Source organism: Pseudophryne corroboree, chromosome 6 (assembly GCF_028390025.1).
Source record: "Pseudophryne corroboree isolate aPseCor3 chromosome 6, aPseCor3.hap2, whole genome shotgun sequence".
NCBI lineage: Eukaryota > Metazoa > Chordata > Amphibia > Anura > Myobatrachidae > Pseudophryne > Pseudophryne corroboree.
The window spans coordinates 734,005,445-734,029,538 of record NC_086449.1 but is presented as its reverse complement, the minus strand read 5'-3'; the positions used below and the strand labels follow the sequence as shown (position 1 = coordinate 734,029,538).

At 45.1% G+C, this 24,094-nt stretch overlaps 1 long non-coding RNA gene across 1 annotated transcript; it reads right to left on the bottom strand.

Moving 5' to 3' along the window:
• Positions 1 to 645: 645 nt before the first annotated feature.
• Positions 646 to 3,823, bottom strand: LOC134935639 (uncharacterized). The gene is made up of 3 exons (XR_010180302.1): positions 3,720 to 3,823; positions 1,869 to 2,423; positions 646 to 739 (listed from the first exon to the last, which is right to left on the bottom strand). It is a non-coding gene; the product is annotated as an uncharacterized LOC134935639 (long non-coding RNA).
• Positions 3,824 to 24,094: the final 20,271 nt, after the last annotated feature.

Genomic DNA, 24,094 nt, shown 5'->3' with positions numbered 1-24,094 from the left:
TGCAAATTCGCACGCAGTATTACACAAAGTGGGCGTACGCCAAATGACATCGCAGTAATGCAAAACCATCGCAGCATTGCGAAATCATCGCAATAACACATACTTAATCGTAAAAATACTAAGTTTGAGTATATTTACAAAGTTTGGCGTAAAAGTGCACACTTTTAAGGTAAAACGCACAAAAATGTTTTTTTGGACTATTAAGTGCAATTACACCTTTCCTTTTAAAGACCACAAGCCCTTTTCAATTACGAACCCAATTAGTGTTTTGATTGTTAATGTTCAAAAACAATTAAGTCTGTGAACAAAACCAGATTAACACTTTGTTGCCATAATTGCCCATCAACATGTCAAAGTGTAATTTTTTTTTTTTTTTCTTCACTTTTTTAATTTTTAAAGGTGTTGTTTGTGAATGAAGGTGTTTACATGTTTCTTAACACAATATTATCCTTTTTTTTTTGGGTAAAAATGTAACGTTAGATGTGTGTAATTTTTTTGTCATAAAAATTCTACCTGCAAATCTGCTGATCCTTTTTTGCATTAAGAAACACAACACCCGGTTAACTTTAAACAACTTTTTTTTTATTTTTTTTTGTTTTTTTTTGTTTTTTTGGTAAATCAAATATTCAAAATTATGCAAATTTTTCCAAATGGTCCACACAATCCAGCATTGCTTGCAGGTGTTGGCGCATGGTGTTTAGAATCCCTGCAAAACTTGTGGGATCTCCAACTGCAACATCTGAAATTAAGATGCAACACAAACATTAATAACTTAATTACATTACTTATTAGCCAAGCAAGGCGCAAAGCACACTTAAATGCTGGCATGTACAAACTGCTGGACTCCAGCTGTTGTGAAACTACATATACCAGCATGCCTTTACACAGTTTTGTGGTCAGGGAATGGCAAAGCTGTGTGAGGGCATGCTGGGATGTGTAGTTTCTCAACAGTTGGAGTGCCGCAGTTTGGACAGGTCTGCTTTAATGGCAAAGTTACTACATCCTGGCTGTTTTATGGTACAATCATTAGCAGAACACACAAGCCTGCTCAGCCTTTTTTTCAGATTTTAAAGTGTTCCAGACCATGTGTTACATTTACTACTATGTGAGTTATATTTAAGATGGAACGTTGCCCATAGCAATCAAGCCAAAATATGATTATTATATTGTAGAAGTGGCTCCCAATTTTTTAAGTATAATCTTATTGGTTGCTATGTCCGACATCCCATGTTAAAGATAACTACCATCTTCGTCAATGTGACACCATGTTGGCATTCATTCCCATTTGTTGTTTATTTTTTTTTTTATTTTTAGGGGGTTGGTCCTGCATCATCACACTGCATAAACACATCTTCAGCAGCCCAACATATCATAGCATTCCCACACTCCCTGAAAGCTGCCCTTACTAAATAAGTGGAAACATGTTTGACTCGAACAATTATTAATTTTGAGAATGTAACTTTCACACAAAAAAACAGTGTGTCATTAGGCTGCATAACAAAGTGAAGCATGTGATTTGTAAGTGTAAATATTCAGACTACACAGGCCCAAGTGTAAAAGGCAAACAACATACTAAACTCCACTCAGGTCTAACTGTTTCACTGAAAAAGTAACACATATAAACCCTGTTGTCCTGGCAACCCTGGCTACCTAATGAGTGTCAACCTAGAGTGGACACACAAAACATTGCACACATACACACTGTACATATAATGACACTCACAAATATGTAAAGGCAACATGTACACCATGATGAAATGTTTAAATATTTTTCCAGGGTCCAAGAATTCAAACAGTACAACACTGCATGTTTTGCCATTGTAAGTGTAAGTGGGTAATCTTATTGTATAAAATTTAAATAAACTTACTTTCCTCGGAAACATCCAGACTCCCGGAATGTTCTGCAGGGGCTTCCTCTGCCCATTCACTTGGTGGGGATGTTGCCTGGATGGGGGAAGGCGGCTGGATGGGGGAAGGAGGAGGGATTGGGGAAGGAGGAGGGATTGGGGAAGGAGGAGGGATTGGGGCAGGAGGCTGGATGGGGGAAGGAGGCTGGATTAGTGCCGCAATTTCAGAGGGGGGGTCTGATTGAGAGGGCGAGGGGGGCGGAGAGAAATTTAAAGCAATAGAGGGTGAGGGGGGTTCAGATGGGGATGTCGAAGTGGAAGGAGAAGGGGTATGGGAAGGAGGAGAAGGGGTCCCAGAAAGAGATGGAGAGGTGTGGTGAGAAGGGGAATGGAAAGTGGAGTGGGCCAGGGAAGCTGAGGGGGACTGGGAAGCTGAGGGGGACTGTGAAGATGAGGGGGACTGGAAAGCTGAGGGGGAGTGTGAAGGGGAGGGGGAGTGAGAAGGGGAGGGGGAGTGAGAAGGGGAGGGGGAGTGGGAAGGGGAAGGGGGTGGGGAGTTGTGCCGTTGTTGTTGTCCTAGAATGAAAATATTGTCCACATTTTTTAATCATGCCAAATTACATAGTATTGATTTTTAAATATAAATGTTATGTTACATGTTTTTTTTTTAAAAATTTAAAATAGAAAATCAAACATGTTAAGATCCTCTTCATGTTGGCCATAGCAAACAAAATGAAGCCAAACTTTAACTTTGAAGCTCATTCCTTAATCTAGCCCATTGAGTCATAGTGATTTGTCTAGGCAACATCACCAGATTACTATTCAAGGGCCCTTATTATATAGCCAGCACTTATCAAGTATTTTGGACCAGTTTCCTGGCTGCTTCTTATTTCTTGGAAACATGCACTTGTTTCGTGTCACTTTACTACAGTCAGTACTGTTTCCCCTAACCACACACACTGACCTAATTTCCTAAAAAGGAGACTGAAGGTTGCAATTAGCCTACCACTTACTGTAAAATGTAGGTAATTCAAAGGGGATTACAGCTGGAATTTAGTTTGCAATTGTCCAAAAGCATGTGCTCTGCAGGGGTTGCATATATAACATGTGCAGAGAGAGTTAGATTTGGTTTTACTTTTTCAATTATGGGCATGGAAAATACAGGCTGTTTAATTTAAACACAGCAAATTATTGAGATGCTTTAACACACCCCACCCAAATCTTACTCACTCTGCTGCACATGTTACATATGCTTCCCCTGCAGTGCACATGGTTTTGCACAATGGTTTACAAAAAACCTTTTGCTCAAAATTGGGAAGATCAAGCATTATCACATTTTAAGCAAAAAATCTTATGTAATGTAACTTACTTCGGGTATGGAGAGCACGGATTTGCTGGCGGATCTCCGCCAACAAATCTGGAGTCCGCCTGCGGAGATCACTCCATCGCCTCTCGAGCTGGATGATTGTCCGCCTGCTGCGGACGCGAGTCCGCAGCAGGCGGCGGACCTCCGCGTAGGCCTCGCGCTTCACCCGATTGGGGATGAAGCGCCCAACGCGGCCTACGCGGCGGTCCATCACCGCTACCAGCACGCGGAGCTCCCGCCTGGAGAACGGTGCTGCACGCATCATGGCAATGGCGTTTTCCTTATTTGGGCATATATTTATAGTGTCTGTTAGCATGTGATTGGCCAAAAATATGTCATTTCTAATAACTTTATTGATCTTTGCAATGCTGTGAAGAGCAGAGAGTTATTTTGCACGAGCGGAAATTCGCATTAGCAGAAGCGAAAATGTTTGTTAGAAACAATTAGAATAAACACACAGAGACACAGACTTTACTGAAAATTACTAAACATATCTGTGTACTCACCACAGGTCGTGTGATCATTCAGCTGGACAGTCACAAAGTGTCAAACATTGAGGATCATTTGTTTGTGTGTTTGTTTACATAATCAGGATTTGAGGATATAAAATAAATAAGGACACTATTTATTATCATTACAGTATTTAAATTATTACATAAACATTGTCAGCTTAACGTGTTTTTGTTTTTTGTGTTTAAAAAGAAAAAACCATTCCAACACAACAACAGCATTACCCAATCACTTTACAAGAACATACTAAATGCAATCATGTTTAAAAATACATAAGCATACTGGGTTGTATTATTTGTGCAAATATAAATGTTAAAAACACTATACCTGAAATGTTCTGCTACAATTCTTGCCCTCACTTGGCTCCCCCTCCGTGTCACACTCCCCCCACCGAAGCGTGGCACAACCCCTGGCTCCTCATCAGGCAATTCCTCTGCCTGAGGAAGCTCGACACTACTCCTTACCGCGATATTATGGAGTATTGCGCACAGGACCACTATTTTACTTGCCATCTCCGGCGAATACATGATGTCGCCACCCGTGCGGTGGAGCACACGAAAGCGCCCTTTCAGGACACCAATTGTGCGCTCCACCAGCTGCCTAGTGGCAGTAAGCGCGGAGTTAAATGCCATCTGTGGTCCTGGCCTGGGATTACGGTAAGGAGTCATGAGCCAGGGGGTGCAAGGATATCCACGGTCTCCTGTTGGAATAAAAGCAAAATTTTAGATCACAAATTTCATATATTTCTCTATCGTCCTAAGTGGATGCTGGGGTTCCTGAAAGGACCATGGGGTTCCTGAAAGGACCATGGGGAATAGCGGCTCCGCAGGAGACAGGGCACAAAAAAGTAAAGCTTTTACCAGATCAGGTGGTGTGCACTGGCTCCTCCCCCTATGACCCTCCTCCAGACTCCAGTTAGATTTTGTGCCCGAACGAGAAGGGTGCAATCTAGGTGGCTCTCCTAAAGAGCTGCTTAGAGAAAGTTTAGCTTAGGTTTTTTACTTTACAGTGAGTCCTGCTGGCAACAGGATCACTGCAACGAGGGACTTAGGGGAGAAGTAGTGAACTCACCTGCGTGCAGAGTGGATTTGCTGCTTGGCTACTGGACACTAGCTCCAGAGGGACGATCACAGGTACAGCCTGGATGGTCACCGGAGCCGCGCCGCCGGCCCCCTTGCAGACGCTGAAGAGAGAAGAGGTCCAAATTCGGCGGCTGAAGACTCCTGAGTCTTCATAAAGGTAGCGCACAGCACTGCAGCTGTGCGCCATTTTCCTCTCAGCACACTTCACACAACAGTCACTGAGGGTGCAGAGCGCTGGGGGGGGCGCTCTGAGAGGCAAATAAAAACCTTATTAGAGGCAAAAAATACCTCACATATAGCCCACAGAGGCTATATGGAGATATTTAACCCCTGCCTAACTTCAAAAATAGCGGGAGACGAGGCCGCCGAAAAAGGGGCGGGGCCTATCTCCTCAGCACACAGCGCCATTTTCTCTCACAGAAAAGCTGGAGAGAAGGCTCCCAGGCTCTCCCCTGCACTGCACTACAGAAACAGGGTTAAAACAGAGAGGGGGGGCACTGATTTTGGCGATATTGTATATATATAAAAGATGCTATAAGGGAGAAACACTTATATAAGGTTGTCCCTATATAATTATAGCGTTTTTGGTGTGTGCTGGCAGACTCTCCCTCTGTCTCCCCAAAGGGCTAGTGGGTCCTGTCCTCTGTCAGAGCATTCCCGGTGTGTGTGCTGTGTGTCGGTACGTGTGTGTCGACATGTATGAGGACGATGTTGGTGAGGAGGCGGAGAAATTGCCTGTAATGGTGATGTCACTCTCTAGGGAGTCGACACCGGAATGGATGGCTTATTTAGAGAATTACGTGAGAATGTCAACACGCTGCAAGGTCGGTTGACGACATGAGACGGCCGACAATCTATTAGGACCGGTCCAGGCGTCTCAGAAACACCGTCAGGGGTTTTAAAAACGCCCATTTACCTCAGTCGGTCGACACAGACACAGACACGGACACTGAATACAGTGTCGACGGTGAATAAACAAACGTATTTCTCATTAGGGCCACACGTTAAGGGCAATGAAGGAGGTGTTACGTGTTTCTGATACTACAAGTACCACAAGAAAGGGTATTATGTGGGAGTGAAAAAACTACCTGTAGTTTTTCCTGAATCAGATAAAATAAAATGAAGTGTGTGATGATGCGTAGGGTTACCCCGATAGCAAATATTGGCGTTATACCCTTTCCCGCCAGAAATTAGGGTACGTTGGGAAACACCCCTTAGGGTGATAAGGCGCTCACACGCTTATCAAGTGGCGTTACCGTCTCCAGATACGGCCGCCCTCAAGGAGCCAGCTGATAGGAAGCTGGAAAAATATCCTAAAAAGTATATACACACATACGGTGGTTATACTGCGACCAGCGATCGCCATCAGCCTGGAGATGCAGTGCTGGGTTGGCTTGGTCGGATTCCCTGACTGAAAATATTTTATTCATGTAGAGCATTTAATAGGATGCATTCTATATATATGTATGTGAGATGCACAGAGGGATATTTGCTCTCTGGCATCAAGATAAGTGCGTTGTCCATATCTCCCAGAAGATGTCAGGGACACGACAGTGGTCAGGTGATACAGATCCCATACGGCAGATGGAAGTATTGCTGTATAAAGGGAAGGAGTTATTTGGGGGTCGGTCCATCGGACCTGGGGACCACAGCAACAGCTGGGAAATCCAACCTTTTTTACCCCAAGTTACATCTCAGCTAAAAAAGACACCGTCTTTTCAGCCTCAATCTTTCCTTTCCCATGAGGGCATGCAGGCAAAAGGCCAGTCATATCTGCCCAGACATAGAGGTAAGGGAAGTAGACTGCAGCAGGCAGCCCTTTCCCAGGAAAAGAAGCCCTCCACCGCGTCTGCCAAGTCCTCAGCATGACGCTGGGGCCGTGCAAGCGGACTCAAGGTGGGGGGGTAGTCTCAAGAGTCTCAGGGCGCAGTGGGATCGCTCGCAAGTTGACCCCTAGATCGTACGAGTATTATCCCAGGGGTAAAGATTGGAGAGTCGAGACATCTTCTCCTCGCAGCTTCCTGAAGTCTGCTTTACCAACGGCTCCCTCCGACAGGGAGGCAGCATTGGAAACAATTCACAAGCTGTATATCCAGCAGGTGATAATCAAAGTACCCCTCCTACGACAAGGAAAAGGGTATTATTTTTCCACACTATATTGTGGTACTGAAGCCAGACGGCTTGGTGACACATAGTCTAAATCTAAAATGTTTTGAACACTTACATAAAAGGTTCAAATCGAGATAAAGTCACTCAGAGCAGTGATAGCGAACCGGAAAAAAGGGGACTATATGGTGTCCCTGGACATCAAGGATTACCTCCATGTCCAAAATTTGTCCTTCTCATCAAGGGTACCTCTGGTTCGTGGTACAGAACTGTCAATATCAGTTTCAGACGATGCCGTTTGAATTATCCACGGCACCCCGGGCCTTTTTACCAAGGTAATGGCCGAAAAGATGTTTCTTCAAAGAAAAAAGGCATCTAAATTATCCCTTACTTGCACGACCTAAAAAGGGCAAGTTCCAGAGAACAGTTGGAGGTCGGAAGAGCACTATCTAAAGTAGTTCTTCGACGGCACGACTGGATTCTAAATATTCCAAGAATCGCAGCTGTTTTCCGACGATACGTCTGCTGTTCCTAGGGATGATTCTGGACACGGTTCAGAAAAAGGTTTTTCTTCCCGAGGAAAAAGCCAAGGAGTTATCCGACCTGTCAGGAACCTCCTAAAACCAGGAAAGGTGTCTGTACATCAATGCACAAGAGTCCTGGGAAAAATGGTGGCTTTTTACGAAGCAATTCCATTCGGCAGATTCCATGCAAGAATTTTCCAAAGGGATCTGTTGGACAAATGGTCAGGGTCGCATCCTCAGATGCACCTGCGAATAACCCTGTCGCCAAGGACAAGGGTATATCTTCTGTGGTGGTTGCAAAAGGCTCATCTATTGGAGGGCCGCAGATTCGGCATACAGGATTTGATCCTGGGGACCACGGACGCCAGCCTGAGAGGTTGGGGAGCAGTCACACAAGGAAGAAACTTCCAGGGGGTATGGACGAACCTGGAAAAGTCTATTCACATAAACATTCTGGTACTAAGAGCAATCTAAAATGCTCTAAGCCAGGCGGAACCACTCCTGCAAGGAAAACCGGTGTTGATTCAGTCGGACAACATCACGGCGGTCGCCCATGTAAACAGACAGGGCGGCACAAGAAGCAGGAGTGCAATGGCAGAAGCTGCCAAGATTCTTCGCTGGGCGGAGAATCACGTAATAGCACTGTCAGCAGTGTTCTTCCCGGGCGTGGACAACTGGGAAGCAGACTTCCTCAGCAGACACGATATACACCCGGGAGAGGGGGGTCTTCATCCAGAAGTCTTCCACATGCTAATAAACTGTTGGGAAAGACCAATGGTAGACATGATGGCGTCTCGCCTCAACAAGAAACTGGACAAGTATTGCGCCAGGTCAAGAGATCCACAGGCAATAGCTGTGGACGCACTGGTAACACCTTGGGTGTACAAATCAGTATATGTGTTTCCTCCTCTGCCTCTCATACCAAAGGTATTGAAGATTATACGGTGAGGAGGAGTAAGAAATACTAGTGGCTCCGGATTGGCCAAGAAGGACTTGGTACCCGGAACTTCAAGAGTTGGTCACGGACGACCCGTGCCCTCTACTTCTGAGAAGGGACCTGCTACAACAGGGTCCCTGTCTCTTTCAAGACTTACCGCGGCTGCGTTTGACGGCATGGCGGTTGAACGCCAGATCCTAAAAGGGAAAGGCATTCCAGAAGAAGTCATTCCTACCTTGATTAAGGCAAGGAAGGAAGTCACCGCGAAACATTATCACCGCATTTGGCGAAAATATGTCGCGTGGTGCGAGGATCGGAGTGTTCCGACGGAGGAATTTCAACTGGGTCGTTTCCTACATTTCCTACAATCAGGATTGTCTAGGGGTCTCAAATTGAGATCTATTAAGGTTCAAATTTCGGCCCTGTCAATATTCTTCCAAAAAGAATTGGCCTCAGTTCCTGAGGTACAGACTTTTGTTAAAGGAGTACTGCATATACAGCCTCCTGTGGTGCCTCCGGTGGCACCGTGGGATCTAAATGTAGTTTTAGATTTCCTCAAATCCCATTGGTTTGAACCATTGAAAAAGGTGGATTTTAAATATCTCACATGGAAAGTGACTATGTTACTGGCCCTGGCTTCCGCCAGGAGAGTATCTGAATTGGCGGCTTTATCTTATAAAAGCCCTTATCTAATCTTCCATTCGGATAGGGCAGAACTGAGGACTCGTCCGCATTTTCTCCCTAAGGTGGTATCAGCGTTTCACCTGAACCAACCTATTGTGGTGCCTGCGGCCACTGGCGACTTGGAGGACTCCAAGTTGTTGGACGTTGTCAGAGCCTTAAAAATATACATTTCAAGGACGGCTGAAGTCAGAAAATCTGACTCGCTGTTGATACTATATGCACCCAACAAGTTGGGTGCCCCTGCTTCTAAGCAGACGATTGCTCGTTGGATTTGTAACACAATTCAACTTGCTCATTCTGTGGCAGGCCTGCCACAGCCTAAATCTGTTAAGGCCCATTCCACAAGGAAGGTGGGCTCATCTTGGGCGGCTGCCCGAGGGGTCTCGGCATTACAATTCTGCCGAGCAGCTACGTGGTCGGGGGAAAACACGTTTGTAAAATTCTACAAATTTGATACCCTGGCAAAAGAGGACTTGGAATTCTCTCATTCGGTGCTGCAGAGTCATCCGCACTCTCCCGCCCGTTTGGGAGCTTTGGTATAATCCCCATGGTCCTTTCAGGAACCCCAGCATCCACTTAGGACGATAGAGAAAATAAGAATTTACTTACCGATAATTCTATTTCTCGGAGTCCGTAGTGGATGCTGGGCGCCCATCCCAAGTGCGGATTATCTGCAATACTGTACATAGTTATTGTTAACAAATTCGGGTTATATTGTTAAGGAGCCATCTTTAAGAGGCTCTTTCTGTTATCATACTGTTAACTGGGTTTAGATCACAAGTTGTACGGTGTGATTGGTGTGGCTGGTATGAGTCTTACCCGGGATTCAAATTGCCTCCCTTATTGTGTACGCTCGTCCGGGCACAGTACCTAACTGGAGTCTGGAGGAGGGTCATAGGGGGAGGAGCCAGTGCACACCACCTGATCTGGTAAAAGCTTTACTTTTTTGTGCCCTGTCTCCTGCGGAGCCGCTATTCCCCATGGTCCTTTCAGGAACCCCATGGTCCTTTCAGGAACCCCAGCATCCACTACGGACTCCGAGAAATAGAATTATCGGTAAGTAAATTCTTATTTTTTGTAAGTTTGTAACTAAAATATTTGAGCAACAACTCACCCAATAACCACATGTCTGGTCGTTGACTTGATCTTAATCTCTGCCATATCCCTGATTGTCTAATGACATACGCATCATGGGAACTTCCTGTAAACTTTGCGTTCAGGGAAAGGATCTGGAGTGATGGCCCACAAACAACCATTACATTCAGAGAATGAAACAGTTTCCTGTTTCTATAAATTTCTTCATTATGTCTTGGTGGCTGAATAGCAACATGTGTGCCATCCACAACCCCAATAACATGTGGGAAGCGACTACCACCTTCCGCAAATTGCCGCTTCACCACATCTAGGGCACCAACATCCAAAGGCATAGCAATAAATTGCTTAACACGCTTGATGAAAGCCTGGCAGACACGTCGCAGGACCTTACTGAACTGGCCCTGCGACATGCCAACCAGGTCTCCAACAACATGCTGGAATGATCCTGTGGCCAAAAAATGTAACACTGCAAGGAATTGTGTCAATGGTGGTATTGCTGTAGGATACCGAATTTCAGACTCCAGATCACTCTCTATTATGGAGAGAGTGTCTAGGATTAGATGTGGTGGCAGCCGGTATCTACGCACCACCACATCATCTGGCATCCCAAAAAGTATGACACGGGTTCTGAAAATTGGTGGCCTAGCACGCCTCCGTTGCCTTGGTTGATGAGGAGCCGGCTGTGGTTGTGGGGCTGGCGGTTGGGGTGGGAGTGCTGGCGTGGGTTGGGGAGGTAGGGCTTCTGCCGCAATATGTATTGACATCACACACTTTTTGGAGAGAATGTTAAGAAATGTAAAAAAAAAATAATTCAAAGTTTTCCAAAATTTTACACAATAACTGTTTTTACAATTGTGGTGTCAACTTACTGCAGGAGCGTACATTTTTTCTGTGTTGAATTCATGTCCAAAATGCAAAAATAAAAAGCAAATAAAACTAAATTTAATATTTGGATATAAAAAACATATATTAATGCAAAAAAACTTTATAAAAAAAAAAAACCAAAAAAATAAGAAATTTAGTACCTAGTCCAGGAAAGACAAACACTACTTTGCAGATCAATCCTGGAAAACCCAAACACTTTGTTTAGCAAACTTTACAAATAAAAAAAACAAAAAAAAATAACAAACACAAACAAGCACCAACACAGGCCAAGGACACTTACCTGCTCCTAAAGAAATAAAGTCTTGTTTTTGTGGACCACACCCAAAAATGAAGACAAAATTGGTTTTTTTCACCAAAAAAAAAAATCCTACAAGAGAACACAAATGACAGTCAAAAACAGCATACAGACACTTCCAACAAACAAGCTCCAACACAGGCCAACGACACTTACCTGCTCCTAAAGAAATAAAGTCTTGTTTTTGTGGACCACACCCAAAAATGAAGACAAAATTGGTTTTTTTCACCAAAAAAAAAAATCCTACAAGAGAACACAAATGACAGTCAAAAACAGCATACAGACACTTCCAACAAACAAGCTCCAACACAGGCCAACGACACTTACCTGCTCCTAAAGAAATAAAGTCTTGTTTTTGTGGACCACACCCAAAAATGAAGACAAAATTGGTTTTTTTCACCAAAAAAAAAAATCCTACAAGAGAACACAAATGACAGTCAAAAACAGCATACAGACACTTCCAACAAACAAGCTCCAACACAGGCCAACGACACTTACCTGCTCCTAAAGAAATAAAGTCTTGTTTTTGTGGACCACACCCAAAAATGAAGACAAAATTGGTTTTTCTCACCAAAAAGTAAATTCCTACAAGAGAACACTAATGACAGTCAAAACAAAGAAGCACGGGAATATTTTCACAAATGGACTTGCAAAATATATATGTGTTATAAAAATTAAAATATTAAAATGTATTTTAAAAACTTGACAACACAAAAAAAAAAAAAAAAAAACAGAATACTCACAAACGAAAATACCCACAAAAAATGCCACTGTCTATATTCAAAACGCAAAGAAAAGGACAAAGGTATGCTTGACAATTACTCACTCTGCCAATTCCACTATCACCTTCCCGCACAAGCCAACAACTCAAACGCCAAACTACCAACACTTACAGCATGCACAGTAGGCCCTTAAATAAGCAGTGCAATCATTCAACAGAATAACAGTGTACACCTGTGTGAATTAACGAGTCGCACGTAGGTATATAAGCGCACACACCTCGGCGTACACACGTCATCACAAACATGGCTTCTCGTGAGCAAATCGCAGCAGAGATAGACCGCATTGCAGAGCAGCAGATGGCATTGCAGAAACAACGGATAGAGTGTCAAAGGCGCTTGTTAGAATACGCCTCTGCGGAGGTTAATGCAGGACCTAGTACTCTGCAAATTTCTGCTTCTGAACCTCAACAATTGAGTGTGGATACCCTGCCACACACACATAGTGAGCAAACTGAGGGAGAATTGACTTTAGCCACACAAACACAGCAGACAGAAGCTGCTAGTGAGGAGGAAGATGGAGATGACCAACCTGAAGAAACCTCACAGGCTACCTCCAGACGGAAAAAAAGACAGCCTGCATTCACTAAGAGGGAGTTGCGTGTCTTGGTCACGCAGGCCATGTCCAAAATACATAGGGGCCCCAAAAACATGGGGGCTGCTTCCAAAGAACGCATCTGGAGAGACATCACAAAATCTGTGAATGAAGTTGGCTCTGTCGTCAGAACATCACAGGAAGTGAGACGACGGTAAGTGCATCTTGACAATCCTTTTTCTGTGCTAAGTTGCATAAAAAATGTAGTTACATGTCATGTTATGTCTAGCAAACACAAGCAGAACATGTGTGCTATATATTTACTTTGAACAATAAGAAGACTCAACTTTTTCCCTCTTTCACAATATTTATGTAGGTGGGCCGACTTCAAATCCCGCCTGAAGGCAAAGAGGGCTGCGGAGTGGAATGCCTCAAGGGCAACAGGGGGGGGACCACCTGTCGCTGTGGAGTATACTGACTTGGAGGAGATGGCGATGGCCTGTGTGAGTTATGAGGAGGGCCAAGGGGTGTCTCATATGGACACGGACCTGCCTGAGATTCTGACGGGACATGACTTGGAAGGTAAGTTTACACATGTATTTGTCTGAAATTTGAACTGTATTAATAATCTTAAACTAATTTTGACTCCAACTTTTCCCCCACACATTCTTCTATTTGCTTGCCACAAAACACAGCACAGGGGGGTGAACAGTTTGAGTCACAGGCCGGTTATGTGGTTGAGGCTGAGGTGGAGGGACCTAGTGGGTCTGCCAGTGTGGGCCAACAAAACCCACCTATGCAGGTTCCTACTGGCCCCCCCACCCAACCCTCTGCTATCCCGGAGATCCTGCTTGAAATTGCTAGGTATGGTGAGAGCCTAAACACATTTCAAGACGGGGTCATCCGGGAGGTAAGCCAGATAACTGTCCGGCTCACTGAGATCCGAACCTGTGTTGAGCAAGGTGTTGCTCAACTCTGCCAAAGTCTGGCAGAGATCAGGCAGGCCCAAGAACAACTGGCCTCCTCAAACCAAAGCCTTGCAACTAACATCTTGCAAGGGCTCCAGGCCATCGCTGTCTCCCTTGCCCACAGTGGCAGAGAGCCAACCACATCGGCTCCCTCCCCTGCCCCTGCCCAGGAAGAACAGGACACTGGGCAGGCCCAACGAAGGTCACTCCGCAGACCAAGCAAAGAAGATCAGCCTCAGGCGGGGCGAAAAAGAAGAAAGTGATGTCTCTCCAGATGGGCAGCACCCATGTTTTTGTAGTTGCCTCTATGTTATTTTGGACTTGGCTTGTGTGGCCAGAATGGATCACTCCCTCTTAGTGAAATGTCTTTTTTCTGTTTGGAGGAATTGTAGCCTGTGAGTTTCTTTTAAAAAACAACAGAGCCATCTTCCTCTCACTAGTGTGCTGTGTATTGTTGTGTTTGTGTGGTGGATACTAATTATTTCTCAGTTTGTGTCACATTTTTGTGTGGCATGGTGTGAAATATGTTGAATTTATGAATTTATAAGATACTTTTGTCAGAAGCAGAAATTTGCAGAGTACTGAGTTCTGCAATATAATTTTTGTCAGTGCCATCTGCTTGGTGCTTGGTCTATCTCTGCCTGTGAGACTCATGTGGAGCCATGTTTAAATGTTGGATCATATTATTTCTGAAATAAAAAATATAAATTCAAAATGTGTGCAATTTCTTGAAGGTAATGCATTAGCAAAATCTTACTTACAAAAAGATTATGTCAACATATAGACACTTGGTGACCAATCTGCTAATTCTCCTTCAGATTTAAAAAAAAAAAAAAAAAAAAAGGTATGTTTTGCACCACACTTTAATGTCCATATTAATAAAACAGACACGACAACTTGATAAAATATCTTTGGACAACATGACATCATTGAAAACATTGACAGATGTTAAAAACATATATTATTGTGACTTTTAAAAATAAATCATAGTGTATGCGGCATTATGTGGGTGTTGGTTAATTGATCAGAATGTTGCAAAATTATATAACTTTAAATAAAAATGTAACTTGTTTGTATTTAGTAGTCTAACACACATTCAAACATTTCTGCACAATGCTTACACACCAAGTTAAACACAAATAACAACCTTATTTAACAGTGTGTGAGATTAATATGTGAGTAGAATAAACATGTAATGTGTGTTCAGTCAATTGCTGGTTGGTAACTTTCATGGGCTCAGTAATTAACAAGTAATTGAACATCAGATGAATGTGCTCTCCAATTAACTTCTAATTACTGCATACACACTTGTACCAGTACTTCGCAAATGTAGAGTAACTGCAGACCTACTCTGCTGCTGCGTGAATGTTGCTACGGTTTCCTATGTTAGTTTTAACAGCGACAAAGTTTATGTGCGAAAAACACGCCCATTGCAAGTTGCATACTCCCACACAGTACGCCCACTTTCACGCCCATGTCGGAGCATTGCGAAGTCTCGCCTCCGCCACGCCCACGCCACTCCTTGTTTTCGTTTGGCAGTTACGGCTTTTTTGTCCAAAGTAATTTTGCACAGTTGTCGTACGTATGTATTCGCGCATGCGTAATCACGCATTTGCGCATGCGCAGATACTTACATTTCGGACATTTGCGATGCGATGACTCTTAGCGATCAACTCGGAATGAGGGCCATTATACATAGCTGCAGTCCAGAGTCAGTGTGTGCCTCTACTACACAGCTGTGTTTCCAAAATATATAATTTTGTGTGAAAAGAAACAAAATAGCTTTATTTATAACAGCAATGAAACTGGAAACTTAAACCTCTGATTACTCTGACTAGCTTTAATTGTATAATTGCTGCTAATGACCGCAGTGACAGAGAATTTACTTTTCACCATGACAAGGTTTATTAAATAGGTACCTATGTCTTCTGTCTGCTTTTGTTTTGTTTTTTGAAAACCTTTGCAATGTATCCATTTGTGAAGCTAAAATCACTTCGTGTTATGAATCATAATGTTTGAAAGTTTAATTTTCTGAACTGGTTACACATGTAGGTGGAGTATTGATTACTTGACATAATTAGTATAGACAAGTTCTATGAATTTAGCCAGAATAATGAGCTTGGGGAATATTACAGGAGCAGCAGTACCAATGTGTGTTTAAATTATACATGCGTATAAATATGAAACTGAATATTATAATGCCAGGCCATACAGGGGCATGCTAATCATGTTAAATAAATCTACATGTTCATCATAATTAGATGGTTTGTTTGTGCAGATTTTGATAATTGTTCTACCACAAAATAAATTATTATGGGGTCTGTGTACTAAGCATTGGAGAGAGATAAAGTGGACAGAGATTAAGGGGGACATTTACTAAGCAGTGATAAGAGTGGAGAAGTGAGCCAGTGGAGAAGTTGCCCATGGCAACCAGTCAGCATTGATGTAACATTTATCATTTGCATACTATAACAGTATACAGAGCAGATGATTGGTTGACATGGGCAACTTTTCCACTGGATCACTTCTCCACTTTTATCACTGCTTAGTACATGTCCCCCAAAGTACCTAATTGCCATGTTACAGGCTGTGTTTGACAGGAGCCGCTTGGTTGGTACTGTATCTCCATCCACTTTATATCTCGCCAAGTACATAGACCCCATAGTGTGTTTTGAAAAAGGTTACACAGCTGTCACAATACTGGGTTACCTGCCATCTAATTGCCTTTGCCAAGTGGAGGAAAATTTACTGGATTATCCAGGAAATTCCCCTAAACCGAATCAGCAACAACAGACTGTAGCCTACTATCCACTCCCAACACTGTTGTATGGGTAATGATTGCTCATATCTAGAACGGGTGGTCTTCAGGTTGCCGGCGGCCTGGCTCCCGATGATCAGCATACCTGCGCCGGAATCCCAATCGCCGGCATACCAACATCTTTTCTCCCTCTTGGGGGTCCACAGCGTGGTGAGCGCAGCGAGCCCGCAAGGGGCTCATTTGTGCTTGCCCAGCTGTCGGTATGCCGGCTGTCGGAATTCCAGCACCGGTATGCTGGTTGCCGGGAGCCCGGCCGCCGGCATACCCTACTACACCCATCTAGAACAATAGGGGGTAATTCAGACCTGATCGTAGCAGCAAATTTGTTAGCCGTTTGGCAAAACCATGTGCTCTGCAGGGGGGCAGATATAACGTGCAGAGAGAGTAAGATTTGGGTGTGGTGTGTTCAATCTGAAATCAAAAATTGTAGTGTAAAAATAAAGCAGCCAGTATTTACCCTGCACAGACACAATATAAACTACCCAAATCTAACTCTCTCTGCATATGTTATATCTGCCCTCCCTGCAGTGCACATGGGTGGTCATTCCGAGTTGTTCGCTCGCTAGCTGGTTTTAGCAGCATTGCAAACGCTAGGGAGTGTATCTTAGCTTAGCAGAATAGCGAACAAAAGGTTAGCAGAACTGCTACTAAATAGTTCCCTGCAGTTTCTGAGTAGCTCCAGACCTACTCCTATATTGCGATCACCTCAGTCCGTTTAGTTCCTGGTTTGACGTCACAAACACGCCCTGCGTTCGACCAGCCACTCACCTGTTTCTCCAGCCACTCCTGCGTTTTTACCTGGCACGCCTGCCTTTTTTAGCACACTCCTGGAAAACACTCAGTTACCTTCCAGAAACGCCTCTTTCCTGTCAATCACTCACCGATCAGCAGTGCGACTGAAAAGCGTTGCACGAACACCAGCAAATCTACAAAGTTTTGTGTTACATAACTTAGCGCATGCGCGCTGCGTACCATGCGCATTTTCCACCTAATCGCTGCGTTGCGAAAAACAGCAACGAGCGAACAACTCGGAATGACCACCATGGTTTTGCCCAACTGCTAACAAATTTGCTGCTATGATCAGGTCTGAATTACCCCCAATATCTAATAGAAAACAAGTATTTTCATCCAAAGGGCTATAGCACATCAAAGAAAATGTAACAATTACACAGCAGTACTATGCTACAACAGAGAAGGAGGAAACTAAAGACCGGTACACACTGGTCGATATATCGGCCGTTCTCTTGAACGGCCGATATATCGCGGGACCGTCAGCCAGTGTGTACGGCCGATACGTCTGTGAACTCCGTCGTTCACACACGTATCGCGTCGGCCGCGCAGCACAGCCGACGGCCAATATATCTACCGATATATTGGCGCGTCGCTGTGTGTATACCGGGCGGTCGGCCGACTGCCCGTACACATGCTGCGGCGGCCGGCGGTGATTGACAGCTGAACTGGGCGGGCATGTATACACGCCCCCCCACTTCATGACGTCAGTCCCCGACAGATCGGGCAGTGTGTATGCTGAACACACTGCTCGATCCGTCCATAGATATATCTGCAGATCAATTGATCTGCAGATATATCAGTGTGTACCCACCTTTACAGAACATATAACACTGGCAAGCCAGCCACCTGGGTATCCTGATTAGCAGTGGCAAATTTACAGTGAGGCACATGCTTAGGGGCGGCACTTGTTTGGGGGCGGCACTTGGATGTTTGTGTTGGTATGGCCAGCCCCAAAAGGGCCAGTAACTCCAAAATATTTCCACTGTACTGTACCATATGCCATCTTGAATGGAGTGCAAATGGGCAGGACATGCACATACTGCCCCTGTAAGGAGTTGGGGTTGTGTTATCGGCAGCCGGGATCCTGGTGGTCAGCATCTCGACACTGGGATCCCAGCGAGCACAACGAAGCCCCTTGTGGGATCAGTGGCGGGCTGCTCTGCGCTCACCACAGGTTGTATTCCCACTCTATGGGGGAGATTCAATTGTTTGAAAAGTCAGTTGGGTGTCTATTTTTTCCTATCTAATAGATAGGAAAAAAACAGACACCCAACCGACTTTTCAAACATTTGAATTCCACCCTATGAGTGTCGTGGACACCCACGAGTGGGAATAGTCCCTGTTAATCTGCATGCCAACTGTCAGGATTTCGAGCGGGCGGGATTAAGGGGTGGTCGGTATTGTGACCGGTGGTCTCCTGACTGGCGGTCAGATAACTATATCCCCATGTAAGCTGTCCTACTTAGTAAATATGTTATGCATAATAAAAAATTAAAAAATGTCATAGAGGCTTTTTTATTATTCTGTTTGGCTATCATCAAATGAGGGCTTATAACCAATCAATAAAATAATAAAATGGGGAGGCGGCCATTACTGTTGTGACTAAGGGCTCCTTCACTCCTAAATCCACCCCTGCTGCTTGGGCGCATTCATGAGTCTTAAGTCACCAGCTCTCTCCTACTGCCAGCAAGACTAATTCAGACATCTGAATTACTTTTGGCGAGCTCACACCAATGTAAGCCAGCTGAGATCTTGAATTCAGTATGAGTCCCTTCAAACTCCTGATCCTTTTGGTGTCTATTGCTCCTGGAGCTGTAATCCCCAGCCAGACCTGTCCAGCAAGCCTGTCTCTTTACCACTGTACTGGGTTCTGGATCCGCTCTCAATGCTCACCTAATGACACCTAGTGATATGAGGAACACATGATCACCTCCTCATCTGGATTTGGAAGGTCATATAACTATGGTAACATGTTACTAACACTGTCTGCATCTTAAATGTATCTTGATCCTGGCAGTGGCCCTCATTCCGAGTTGTTCGCTCGGTATTTTTCATCGCATCGCAGTGAAAATCCGCTTAGTACGCATGCGCAATGTTCGCACTGCGACTGCGCCAAGTAACTTTACTATGAAGATAGTATTTTTACTCACGGCTTTTTCTTCGCTCCGGCGATCGTAATGTGATTGACAGGAAATGGGTGTTACTGGGCGGAAACACGGCGTTTCAGGGGCGTGTTGCTGAAAACGCTACCGTTTCCGGAAAAAACGCAGGAGTGGCCGGGGAAACGGTGGGAGTGCCTGGGCGAACGCTGGGTGTGTTTGTGACGTCAACCAGGAACGACAAGCACTGAACTGATCGCACAGGCAGAGTAAGTCTGGAGCTACTCTGAAACTGCTAAGTAGTTAGTAATCGCAATATTGCGAATACATCGGTCGCAATTTTAAGAAGCTAAGATACACTCCCAGTAGGCGGCGGCTTAGCGTGTGTAACTCTGCTAAATTCGCCTTGCGACCGATCAACTCGGAATGAGGGCCAGTATCTCCACCCGAACCTTTTTCCAGTGTATTTTTTGGTGTTCAGCCCTGGGAAATTCCTATGGCCTATGATGTACAGTAGGTGTGATGAACTTTGATCGATCCCTTTCCCAATAAAACAGTACATCGGTACATAGGGTAAAATAGAGCAACATTTAAGCGTTTCAAGATAGGAGGGAGAAAGGCGGTGGAACTGATGAATAATATTTCCATAAATAATTTACAGATTTATTGATATTGAATACATGTAATCCTTCATGAAAATGGACCAACAATTTAAATGAAAAAAATAATAAAAATAAATCCTATAATACTTCAGCATTTATACACTATTTTACAGAAACCCTACCAACCTTCCTAATACTACTCTTTGGCCCAACCCTCTCACTATATAATCCTGTATTTCTAAAACCTAAATAAATATGAACAGTCTATCAGAATGTCATAATACAGAGAATGTCTCACCTTAGAAGGTTCCCCAATTTAAATATTTTAATGTTAAATTGACTTTTCTATACAATGTATAAAATATGAAACCCTAATATTAAATCCCTATACTCAACCTACACACTCATACAACAATTAATAATGCAAAACTTATACTTTAGAGCAATATACTGTAAAGTACACTGCAATCTCTTTAACATATGGCCATGGCTGCGTTGGTGCACTTTTAAAACTGTTGGAGCCTGGTCTGAGTAAGCTGGATGATTACACTTAGAACTCTCCTTGAATTGTGTCAGTTCCTCATGAATATTAATATTTTTTACAGCACAAGCTTATATATATGCAGTGAAGACTGCTGTATGTGTAAAACCCAGGTGCTCAGGTGTGCTTTCTGTAGTGGCAGTCGACTTGCTCTAGACACCCCTCCGGTGCACGCACACCGTGACAAAGAGCCAAGTATAGCGGAACTCCCCTTTCGCAGATTCAAAATATCATTTCTTGTGAAGGTACAACGCTATTTTATTAGTTCAAGTGGCACGGGTTGTGTCAATTATTACAAACAGTATTTTCTTTAGGCTCCAATACTGGGAAATACAAGTAATTACAACTTTGAAACAGTGACAAGTACTTATGCCGAGAGTCCATGCCCCATGACTCACGATACACCCCGTGTGGCGCGCCCCTGTCCCCCCCCCATCTCCATGGAAGATGCTCGCACATGCCAGGGCCACCATCAGGGGGGTGCTGGGGGCACAGCTGTTCCAGGCCCAGCCTCTCTGACAGAGAGAGGAGGACCCGGGATGCTCATGCAGCCACCTGCCCGCCGCTGCCATCCCCGCTGTTCTGCCGCTATCCACCGACCCTCCAGCAGCTCTGTATTGAAAACTACCCTCACAAAATGGGCGCCGGCATAGAGGAGACAGTTATTCGAGATACTATATACCATTTTGGGAGGGACGTTTTCAATACAGCTGCAGGAGGACGGAGGAGAGCAGCAGAACAGCAGGGATGGAGGCGGGCAGGCAGCGGCATCAGCATCCCGGGTCCTCCCGACAGCGGCACATGTATGTATGCATGCATGTGTGTGTATATAACACACACACACATGTGTTAACTGGTGCAATTCTAAAGCTGACTCCTCCACAGTAGCGTCCTTATACTTAGTGCACCCCCAGTAGTAGACGTGTCCTTATACGTAATGCCCCCCCAGTAGTAGTAGCGTCCTTATACGTAGTGCACCCCCAGTAGTAGACACGTCCTTATACGTAATGCCCCCCCAGCAGTAGTAGCGTCCTTATACGAAGTGCACCCCCAGTAGTAGACACGTCCTTATATTTAATGCCCCCCCAGTAGTAGTAGCGTCCTTATACGTAGTACACCCCCAGTAGTAGTAGCATCCTTATACGTAATTCCCCCCCCCAGTAGTAGTAGCATCCTTATACGTAGTGCACCCCCAGTAGAAGCATCCTTATACATAATTCCCCCCTAGTAGTAGCAGCATCCTTATACGTAATGCCCCCCCAGTAGTAGTAGTAGCGTCCTTATACATAATGCCCCCCCAGTAGTGGTAGCGTCCTTACACGTAATGGCCCCCCCAGTAGTAGTATCGTCCTTATACGTAATGCCCCCCCAGTAGTAGTAGCGTCCTTAGATGTAATGCCCCCCCAGTAGTAGCGTCATTATACGTAGTGCACCCGCAGTAGTAGTTTCATCTTTATACGTAATGCCTCCCCAGTAGTGTTAGCATCCTTATAGGTAGTGCACCCCCAGTAGGAGAGTCCTTATTTGTAATGCCCCCCAGTAGTAGTAGGATCCTTATACGTAATGCCCCCCCCCAGTAGTAGTAGCGTCCTTACACGTAATGGCCCCCCGAGTAGTAGTAGCATCCTTACACGTAATAGCCCCCCAGTAGTAGCATCCTTATACGTAATGCCCCCCCAGAAGTAGTAGCGTCCTTAGATGTAATGCCCCCCAGTAGTAGTAGCGTCATTATACGTAATGCCCCCCAGTAGTAGTAGCGTCCTTATAAGTAATGCCCCCCCAGTAGTAGTGTTGTTATACGTAATGCCTCCCCAGTAGTAGTAGCGTCCTTACATGTAATGGCCCCCCCAGTAATAGAAGCGTCCTTACACGTAATGGCCCCCCCAGTAGTAGTAGCGTCCTTCAGTGCCGTAACTAGGCATTTTAGCGCTGCGTGCAAGAAACAGCATTGGAGCCCCCCCCCCCCCCCCACGCACCTTATATAAAATATGCAAAAAATTAGGGGTGTGGCTTCATGGGGAATGGGTGTGGCCACAAAATAATATCAGTTCATACACAGTAGTGCACAGTAGTCTCCATAATTCAAATTACACGCACAGTAGCGCCACTACACCAGGTAGAGCCCCTTTTACACATTACGGCAGTCAGCGTCCCCTTTTTACACATTACGGCAGACAGCCTCCCCCTTTTTAAACATTACGGAAGACAGCGTCCCCCTTTTTACACATTACGGCAGACAGCGTCCCTTTTTACACATTACGGAAGACAGCGTCCCCCTTTTTACACATTACGGAAGACAGCGTTCCCCTTTTCTCTGACGTCCTAGTGGATGCTGGGGACTCCGTAAGGACCATGGGGAATAGACGGCTCCGCAGGAGACTGGGCACATCTAAAGAAAGATTTAGGTCTATCTGGTGTGCACTGGCTCCTCCCCCTATGACCCTCCTCCAAGCCTCAGTTAGATTTCTGTGCTCGGCCGAGCTGGATGCACACTAGGGGCTCTCCTGAGCTCCTAGAAAGAAAGTATAGTTTAGGTTTTTTATTTTACAGTGAGACCTGCTGGCAACAGGCTCACTGCAGCGAGGGACTAAGGGGAGAAGAAGCGAACCTACCTAAGTGGTGGTAGCTTGGGCTTCTTAGGCTACTGGACACCATTAGCTCCAGAGGGATCGCACACAGGACCCGACCTCGTCGTCCGTTCCCGGAGCCGCGCCGCCGTCCCCCTTACAGAGCCAGAAGCAAGAAGGTCCGGAAAATCGGCGGCTGAAGACTTCTGTCTTCTCCAAGGTAGCGCACATCACTGCAGCTGTGCGCCATTGCTCCTCATGCACACCACACACTTCGGTCACTGATGGGTGCAGGGCGCTGGGGGGGGGGGCGCCCTGAGCAGCAATATTAACACCTTGGCTGGCAAAACTGACACCATATATAGCCCCAGAGGCTATATAGGTGTAAATTACCCCTGCCAGAATAACACAAAAAGCGGGAGAAAGCCCGCCGAAAAAGGGGCGGAGCCATCTACCTCAGCACACTGGCGCCATTTTCCCTCACAGCTCCGCTGGAAGGATCGCTCCCTGGCTCTCCCCTGCAGTCCTGCACTACAGAAAGGGTAAAAAAGAGAGGGGGGGCACAAATTTAGGCGCAGTATAATATATATATGCAGCTATAAGGGAAAACACTTTATAGGTGATATCCCTGTGGTATATAGCGCTCTGGTGTGTGCTGGCATACTCTCCCTCTGTCTTCCCAAAGGGCTTTGTGGGGTCCTGTCCTCTGTCAGAGCATTCCCTGTGTGTGTCGGTACCGCTGTGTCGACATGTATGATGAGGAAAATGATGTGGAGGCAGAGCAAATGCCTGTAAATGTGTTGTCACCCCCTGAGGGGTCGACACCTGTGTGGATGGACTTATAGAAGGAATTACGTGACAGTGTCAGCTCCTTACATAAAAGGTTTGACGACATAGGACAGCCGGCTACTCAGCTTGTGACTGTTCCAGCGTCTCAAATGTCATCAGGGGCTTTAAAACGCCCGCTACCTCAGATGGCAGACACAGATGTCGACACGGATACCGACTCCAGTGTCGACGACGATGAGACTAGTGTACCCTCCAATAGGTCCACCCGTTACA